Genomic DNA, 10393 nt, shown 5'->3' with positions numbered 1-10393 from the left:
CACATAGCATACATACTGTCGGGCAATTTTGGGATGCCCGACCTACCCGATACGGCCATTCTGGGGTGCCGACCTACCCGTGTCAAGCCATTCTGGGGTGCTGACCTACCCATGTCAAGCCATTCTGGGGTGCTGACCTACCCATGTCAAGCCATTCTGGGGTGCTGACCTACCCGTTGGTCCTAACAACCGAACTTGGGGATATTCCCCTCCTACTACCACTATCACATATAACATAGCATGCCGGCATATAAACATATCATCACATGCTGTCAGACATATCTGGGGTGTCTGATCTACCCTTCGGTCCTAACAACCGAACTCTACTACTATCACTTATAACATATCATGCCAGCATATAACATATCAGGTAGTAGCAAAACTAGATGATATCACAAAGACAATCACCTAACATACAACTCCTACTGGTGGGCCGGCATTATGGCCGTAGACCCACCGCTACTGGAAGGTAACTCACTTTGTAGTAGCTGCTGATCTGTGCGGGAAAATCCTCTGACTGCTACTGCTACTGCTGCTGCTCCGGAAATCCTCCGGCTATAATTCCCACAAAACACTTAGTCATACACTGCCAACTGCTTTTAGGGTAAAATGACCATTTTACCCCTGACCAAGTCAAAGTCAAAGTCAAAGTCAACTCCAGTTGACTTGACTCGTCGAGTTGGTTCACCAACTCGCCGAGTCCCTATCCTTCTATTTGACCTTATACTCGTCTCTACTCGTCGAGTTAGGCGATGACTCGACGAGTTTTCCTTCTAATTGAACATCTACTGAATCTTCATCCGACTCGCCGAGTTGTATGAACAACTCGTCGAGTTCATCTTCAACTGATGAACAGGTCCTGTCCTTGACTCGCCGAGTTGTATGAACAACTCGTCGAGTTCATCTTCAATCTTAAGAAGATTGCCTTGGACTCGCCGAGTCTGTTCATGCACTCGCTGAGTCCCATGAATTCCAGAACCATGGCTTAGTCCAGAACGTTGGGTCACTCCCCGGGACCTCCCTGAAACCTTTCCACACTCAACTGGGTCCTTGACCCAAAACAGAAAAGGGAGTCAAGCCTCGGATTCGCCGAGTCCCAAGAACGACTCGCCGAGTTGAGTATGTCCAAGTCTCATTTTCTCGATTTCTGGTGTACAACACTTGCCCAAAAGGTAGATCTAGGCTCCTAGGACCGTTCTAGCACGTAAAGTTACAAACTTTACGTGCATGCATGGGACTTTTGAGCCTAAAGGCCCTAAAATGGCTCCTACAATGCATGGGGCCTTCCTTGAGTGCCAAAAGCCACTCCTTTCTGCCTTGTAACCCCTCCAAGGACCTAGATCTGAAACTTCAACCCCTAACCATGCTTGCAATCATGGTTGGTGACCAAAATGGCTTAGAAAAGCCCTAAAATTTCACAAAATGGGATCTATCAAATGGAAGAGCAAGGTACAGACTTTTTACCTTCAATGAGCTGAAAATGGTGCACAAACTCGGATCCCTTTAGCCTCCTCTTGTTCCTTCAAGCTTTTCCTTCCCTCCTTGGATCACAAAAGCACCAAAGTCACTCCAAATGCCTTAGATTGCTTCAATAACGGATAGGGTTTGCTATGGGGGTCTTCTGGGAGCAAATGGGACGAAGGAGGCCGAGTTAAAGTGTTTAAATAGGGTGCAAACCCTCGGATTAGGGTTTTTTGTCCAGACAGGGTCTACTCGCCGAGTCCATCGCTTAAGTCTCGCGTCCCCTCTCGCTTCTACTCGGCGAGTTGGTCCTTCAACTCGCCGAGTCCAAGGCCAAAAATGCAAAATATTTAAAGAACTACTAAAAAGAATACGTACCAAGAACCAGGTGCTACAGTACGAGGTTCAGGATATTGATCTGATGTGGGCTCGGGCACCGAACCAATTAATGCGGGTTTACGCGAGTTCATCACGTCTGAGATTACTAGAGGCATCCTTGATGCGACCCCGATGATGTTTGGGTCGATCAAGGAGGGTATCATCGAGTTAATGGAGGATCACCTTCAGATCTTTAAGAACGATCTGGCCGTCAGTCAGCATGGAGACCACACTCTCAGTTAGCACCTCCAGATATGCAGGGGTGTTCCGGGTTTGTGGCCTATGTGATGGATACCCGGGAGAAGGGTGAGGTGACCGTGGATGATGTATCAATTGATCGGGAATACCCGGATGTGTTCCCGGAGGATTTGTGGGGAGTGCCTCCGGAGAGGCAGGTGGAGTATCAGATTGAATTGGTTCTAGGTGCGGCTCCGATAGCCAAAGCACCTTATCGGTTAGCACCTCTAGATATGCAGGGATTGTCTATGAAGCTGCAGGACCTGTTAGACAAGGGATTTATTCGACCGAGTATTTCACCATAGGGAGCGCCGATCTTATTTGTGAAGAAAAATAATGGGACGCATCGGATGTGTATCGACTACCGGGAGCTGAATAAGCTAATGGTGAAGAAACATTACCCGCTTCCGAGGATCAAGAATTTATTTGATAAACTTCAGGGCACATCTTGGTTTTCCAAGATTGATCTGCGTTTGGGTTATCACCAGATGAGGGTCAGCGAGGAGGATATGCAGAAGATGGCCTTCCGAACTTGTTATGGTCATTACGAGTGTCACACCCCCGAACCAGACAGCAGAAACGTCTGAGGGCTCGTGTGACATAAATTGAAATATCATCACAATGAATATACATGAAACTAAACACATACATCACCAACATTACATAGTACAGCTGCCATTGTTCACATCCAGTACATTGTAATATTACATATTCATAACATGAATTGTTTGAGAGTCACAAAAACATAATATTCTAGCACACTTGATGTTTTTTCTTCAGCTTATCTGTTACCTGAGAATACAAGTTATTTTGAAAACGGTCAACATATATAATGTTGGTGAGTTCATAAGCATGTTTGATATAAAAATAGTTTGTATTGTTTGTAAAACCCAGAAAATCCGATATTTTCTGTAACAAAAACTGTCTACGAAAAAGATGTGATGATCCCATAAGTGTATATGTATGTGATTTCAAAACATGTAAAAGTGAATGCCTTTCATAATTGTTCCTTGCATTGTAGTTGTTGTATGTAGAAGTGAATAATGTCGTTCCCCGGAAAACCCGATGTTTTCCAATTTAAATAGTATGATAGTTTTGTATTATTATATGAATCACTTTGTATCGTCATAGTGTATGAATATGATTTCCCATGAATACTTAGATGGTAATGGATTTCTATGTGAGTCATTATAACCATGCATAATAATGACTAATTCGCCTGTCTTGGCATTTTTCCAAACGCCAGTTTTGATCAAGATTTTGTCACCCTAGACTGGCCGAGTCTAACTGTAGCGAACAGCTCAGGTGTGGGCGAGTCACCGCCGTATAAATCTATACACAAACTCTCGCTCTCCCTCCAGGAGATTCTGATTATAATTACAGACTACGACCGACATTTATTGATGTCACCCGTTATTTCTCACTAAATCCAAATGAAATTGAATAACATTGTTTTACAACCCGATTTATGTTTACTTGAATATAAGGTAAGCCTAACAGACAAGGAAAAGAGGACAACGGAGGCCCACTAACTTTGTATGTTATTACAGGCTGTCGAGTATGCTATGGACACGTTATAGCCTATTAAGCATATGATGAAGGTTTAGGACCATATTAGCAAGGCAAATGAGCCACTAAGGCCCAATAGCATGTTAAAGCTGATAAAGGCCCATTGGGTATGCAATTGGGTCACCGGAAGCCCAATAAACATGTGTGAATATATTGGGCCCAATAATCATGATATTGGGCCACAAGGACCCAATAGCACGAACAGAAGATTTTTGAGCCCAATCATTGAATCATTTATAGTTTATCGATTTTAAGTTCGTAGTGTAGGTATTTGTTGTAAACTAAATGTTTATTCGAAGTGTTAAAATACTTTGACGTTTGATTTATAACGAAGCTTTCATTATACATACATACATATATATATATATATATATATATATATATATATATATATATATATATATATATATATTTAAAACCATGCGTTATAAACTTGATATTTTTAACCCAATAATTTAATATTTGCCTATTTGGCCCAAAACGTTTAGTTTGACCATTGCAGCCCCTTTATCTATAAAAATGACACTTTTAGTCCCTTTTTATGAAAATTGACATTTTTGGTCCTTAAACCATTTTTCTTGACATTTTTGACCCAAACTTTATTTAAATAATAATTTCAGCCCAAAACTATTGTAATTGCCATTTCTAGCCCTTATTTGTAAAAAGTTTACACTTTTGGCTCAAATTCCGTAAGTTTTACAATTTTGACCCCAAAATCAAAAACTTTGCATTTTTAGTCAAATTTTTGCATCAAAGTCATTTTCAGCCCCTAAAATAGTTTATTCACGTTTTAGACTTACATTTTGATAAGTTTACCACTTCATCCCCCCAAACTCTTCATTTTTCGCAACTTTGGGCCCAAAAACCCGTGAGGCCCAAATGTAAGCCCAATAAGCTATAATTTCTGTTTTTGACCCCTAGAAAAGTGTTGTTTTCATAAAAGTTAGATTTTTATGTGAATAATACTATTTTATCCTTATAAAACCGAAAATATCATATTTTACCCAAATCTTTGTTATTTTGCAAAAATGACACTTATAAGGATTTTTGACTTTGTTTTCACTTCTTGAGCCTAAGGACTCTTAGATCTTTGAAGTATGTTGTTTATTATGTTATTTGTTTATGAATCCTTCACACTTTAGCCATAGATTTCATGATTTAGCAAATAATATCATATTTTTACAACATAAACCAAAGAAATCACATATAACAAGCATACACACATAGATCAACACATAGTACTTGTATTCTCCCCCAAAAACAAGTAAAAACCAAAAACAAGGGGTATGAACTCACGTTGCTTAGTTGTTCTCGGTTTTGAAGAAGAATTGGAAGAAGTCTTGACCTTTAGCAAGCTTTCTTGAGTGATTTTCGGACTTAGAAGGTTTCTAAGAGTTAGATCATGAAGTAAAGCTATGTAAGAAGGAGTTCTTAACATTAAGATGGAAAATAGATGTTTGTGTTTAATAACAACTTACCAAAGGCTGAATAACTTGTGAAGATCCTTGAGAACAAGCAAATTTCGAGATTTTGATGAAAGAAAGAAGGTGTTCTTGAGAGAATTTGGAAGTGTTTGAAAAATGAATTATGTGTGTGGGTGTGTTGATGCTCTCGGCCGAGAATTAAAGGGAAAGAGAGAGGAGAGAGTCTTGAGGTGATAGATGCATGGGAACATGAGAATGCTTGGTTACATGTTGAGTAATTGTCTAATTATCCACTAAACAAAATTGATGTGTCATGGCTTAATAATCCTCATTAATCTCTTTTTTTATTGTTGTTGGGCCGAAAGCTTGGGCTAGGAGAAAAAGTTACATAATGTTGGGCCATTAATTGTCTTAGTTCGAAGTTATAAGGCCCATCTTAGTATTTCCGGCCCATTGGGCTCCTAAGGTGGTTCACGGCCCATTATAGTATAAAAGAATGGGTTTATGGCCATTAGGGTTAATTAGATTTGTTATGGCCCAAACAGGCCCATCAAGGGTAAACTAATCCATTTTTAGGCCCATTATGACCCATAATGTTAATATTCATGGAAGTGGGTCCAATTAGAGCCCATTTAAGGGTTATAGGCCCAAAATAGTCAAATTGGAGACTTATGGGTCCATTAGGCCCAATAAGGGAATCCTAGTCCATAATGGACTTAAACCGGGATTTTTAGGGTTTCCAATCTTTTGTTGACCATATGAAGTGTTTGTATAGAGTGTTTGATGGAATTTTGTTGTCATTGAATAAACATCATGCATTGCTTTCAAGTTTTGGTTACAATTTTGTCATTGTTAATGTTTACAAAAGGATAGAATTTTCCTGGTTGTGACAACGAGTTTGTGGTTATGCCCTTCGGGCTTACCAATGCTCTAGTGTGTGAATAAAAAGGATGGGACACATCGGATGTGTATTGACTACCGGGAGCTGAATAAGCTAACGATGAAGCTACATTACCCGCTTCCGAGGATCAACGATTTATTTGATCAACTTCAGAGCGCATCTTGGTTTTCCAAGATTGATCTGCATTTAGGTTATCACCAGATGAGTGTCAGCGAGCAGAATATGCAAAAGACGGCCTTCCGAACTCGTTATGGTCATTACGAGTTCGTGGTTATGCCCGTCGTGGTTATTGATGATATCCTGGTCTATTCCAAGACTTAGGGGCGGCATGAGGAGCATCTGAGGGAGGTGTTAGAGACTTTGAGGAGGGAGAAGTTGTATGTGAAGTTCTCTAAGTGTGACTTTTGGTTGCGCGAGGTGCAGTTTCGGGGACACCTTGTCAACCAGAAAGGTATTCTGGTCGATTCGGCCAAGGTTGAGGCGGTGATGAGGTGGGAGGTTCCGAAGTCTCCATCCGAGATTCAGAGTTTCCTTGGATTGGTGGGTTATTATCGAATATTCATTAAGGATTTCTCCAAGATAGCAGTTCCTTTGACCCGGTTGACGAAGAATACTGATACATTTCGTTGGGGGGGCCTGAGCAAAAGGCAACTTTTGAGAAGCCGAGGCATAAATTGTGTGAGGCACCGATTCTGACCCTGTCGGAGGGTGTTGAGGATTTTGTAGTGTACTGCGATGCATCTATCATAGGATTGGGTGCAATGTTGATACAACGGGGACATGTGATTGCCTACGCTTCAAGGCAGATAAAGCCTCATGAGGCGAATTATCCTACGCATGATTTGGAGTTGGGGGCTGTGGTTTTCGCCCTCAAGATTTAGCGACATTACCTCTATAGGGTTCGTTGTACTATTTATACGAAGCACAAGAGCCTGAGGTATCTGATGGATTAGCCAAATCTGAACATGAGGCATCGTAGATGGTTGGACATTATGAAGGATTATGATTATGAGATCCTTTATCACCTGGGGAAAGCCAACGTGGTGGCCGATGCTCTCAGACGCAATGCGGTTTCTTCCCCGATCAGGGATGTATGTTTGAGGATGACGGTGATTACCCTACTATGAGAGCAGATCCGAGAGGCTCAGGTTGAGGATATGAAGGAAGAGTACCGAAAGAGTGAGCACATAGTGGGTCATGTGGCTTCCTTTGATTTTGATATATGGGGGTTATTGACCCTTCATTGGAGGGTGTGGGTTCCATACTGGGGTGGTGCGCGACAGGTTCTGATGGAGTAGGTGCACAAGTCGAGGTTCTCTATTCATCCCGGAGCGACAAAATGTATAGATACCTCCGACTTGATTATTGGTGGCCATGCATGAAGTGATATGTGGCTTGGTATGTGGAGAGGTGCTTGACTTGCAAGAAAGTCAAGACCGAGTATCAGTGACCCCCACGGAAAGATGGAGCCATTGGGTATTCCCGTTTGGAAATGGGAAGAGATTACGATAGATTTTATCATCAAAATGCCTCGGACGGCATGAGAAGTGGATTTGATATGGGTCATTGCGGATCGATTGACCAAGAGCGCACATTTTGTCCCGATTCAGGAGAGTATCTCTGCCGAAAAGTTGGCAGATATATACATTTGAAAGGTTGTGGAACGACATGGGGTGTCGGTTTCTGTGGTCTCTGATAGGGATGTTTGGTTCACTTCCAGGTTCTGAAAGAGATTCCACAAGGAGTTAGGTACTCATCTACACTTTAGCACGACTTTCCACCCGCAGGCGGATGGTCAAAGTGAGCGGACTATCCAAACATTGGAGGACATACTGCAGGCATATGTTCTGGATTTTAGCGGGAGTTGGGATACATATCTTCATTTGGCGGAATTTGTTGGGTTTTGAGCACTATAACACTCCCATGTTTCACATGCAACCATAGATGCTTTGTATCTATGTTTTCTCTAATTATACATGCATTTTCAATTTTTCCAAAGCATACATCCTAACTAGGATACAATTGAGGTTATACAACATAAAAACTAGTTTAAATGAATACCTATTGATGTAGGGTGTAGTTCTTGGCCTTTGAAAGCTTGAGCACCTCAAGTGTGATGCCCCTAATGTGTCACAAACACCAAATGCAAGAGGAGGCTTGAGAGAATAAGTTACTTAGCTCAAAATAGATTATGGCGATTGAGGTCATTGCAACCTCGGATAAATATAGTTGATCAGGCTATATTTATCCCAAGTCTGATTACATATCCCAAGGTCTATTCGTAGTGTCCAACTCCTCATTTTACTTTTGTATCGTCCTAGATATGATACTACACTAGTATGTGCGCATGTGTTCATACTTTTTAACCAGAAACTATTTCATTTTTAAAAGTATAGTTATTTGAAAATGTTTAATCAAAGACTTTTAGTCCCAATGCATTTATAGTTTGTATATATTATGTGGTCCAATATACTTAGTTCACTATAAATAATGCTCTGATACCAATCTGTCACACCCCCAAACCAAGGATGGCGGAAACGTCCGGGGGTGGCGGACTTCATGTATAGTATCATAGCAACGAGTATAATAGTGACCAATGCAAATACAACCATCATAATATAATTGAAAAAGTTACACCATAGTATGAGTTTACATATTTCAAAATCAATTACACTATGATGACAAAATGAACTGTTTGACGCCTTAGCGTCCCATCCTCAAAGGCTGCGGTTTACCTGTTTTACTGATTTCCTGAGAATACAAGTAGTTTTGAAAGAGTGTCAACAATTAAGTTGGTGAGTTCATAAGCTTTTGGATGTAGAATTTGAAAACCCTGGTTACTACCAGTATGTATAGTAGTTTCTGTTTGAAATAAAACCGAGTATTGTATCCCGAGTTTGAAAACCTTTGTTTGTAAATGTAATGTATATTTCAAGAAAATCCAATGTTTTCCTTATAAAATGTTATGTAGTCTTAAATCCCAACACTGAATGTATGCGTGTGAGTTGTACTTGTAACGTGTTTGTAATTTTAATGAATACCCAAGAAAATCCAATATTTTCCTTATAAAATGTTATGTAGCCTTAAATCCCAAGACCGGGTGTAAGAGTGTGTTTTGTACTTGTAACGTGTTTGTATGCAGTTTCAAAATAGATAAAACCCCTTTTTAAAGTAGAAATTCCCGTAAACTATATGTGTCGTTGTCTCCCTATGTGAGTCGCTATAACCATATTATAACAGAGATGCCTGCTGCGACGTTCTTCAGGCGTCGGAATCGAAATGACATTTGTCACCCCCGATCGGCCGATCGGGCTGTCGTAAGCAGCATGGGTGTGGGTTGTCAATCCCAATATAGATCTATACACAATTATCACGTTTTCCCTATAAGAGACTCTGGTTATAACTATTCAGGGATTTTAACCCGTACTCTAAGAGTACAATGAAGACGAGTCTCACAATTTACGATAACTAGTTTACGTGTAGTATGCGAGTAAAACCTTTTCTATGGTGAAATTGAAACCCCTTTTCATGCAGTATGTTTGAAATGTGAAATCCCTAAACTATACCCTTTACAGTTTATTGTGTAGTAAATGAAAAACCAATTTGTATTGAGAGTAAAACCCTTTTCATGTAGTATGCTTGTATTGTAAAAACCATAAACTATACTTATTATAGTTTATTGTACTTATTAGAAGAGTTTGAAATCCTTATCATGAATAACCAATTTTCTGTTTATGATGTTAAACTAACAAGAAATACATTCATCATTTGGAAACTTATTGTTATACACTTTGCTCAACATGTTACAAAGTGTAGTAAATATTGTAAGCTGTTTAACTAGTCTTTAACTTTTTTTCACTGTTTTAGAAAAATCACAGAAAAATCATACAATGTCAAAAATTAAATACGTAAACTCTGGGAGTTTATAAAATGTATCTAGTTTGTTCATAATTTTTATTATGATTTTTAGAAGTCTCTAACTTGTGTGAAAATGTTCATTTTCACAGACTGGTCCGAATTCGTTTCTGAAATGATAGACAGTTTTGTAAAAATTGCCATAAATTGTAGAAAAATCGTATGGAGATGTGAAAGTAGTCATTAGAAAGGTATAAACCTGAACTATTTTCATATTAAACAGTTTTGAAAGATATTAAGTTTAAGATGTTCAAAACAGTCCGTCAATGGAACTAAACTTTCCTGTTGAAAGCTGATGTTGAGTTTAGTTAAGTTTTTGGTGTTTTAACTTGTATTCTCCCCCTAAAACTTGAAGAAAACATGAAAATGTAGGGGTATCAACTCACCTTGAGTGATTCCCTGAGATGAATGTGGAAGAAAAGAGGTTTCCAAGTCAAGAACACTTGGGAGGTGCTTGAAGATTTGAAGATCCTAGGCACAAATATGACGATATTTGTATAAGAGATCC

This window comes from Lactuca virosa, chromosome 3 (genome assembly GCF_052849685.1).
Source record: "Lactuca virosa cultivar CGN04683 chromosome 3, Lactuca_virosa_CGN04683_v6, whole genome shotgun sequence".
NCBI classification, from domain to species: domain Eukaryota; kingdom Viridiplantae; phylum Streptophyta; class Magnoliopsida; order Asterales; family Asteraceae; genus Lactuca; species Lactuca virosa.
Note: the sequence above shows the minus strand (reverse complement) of the source record.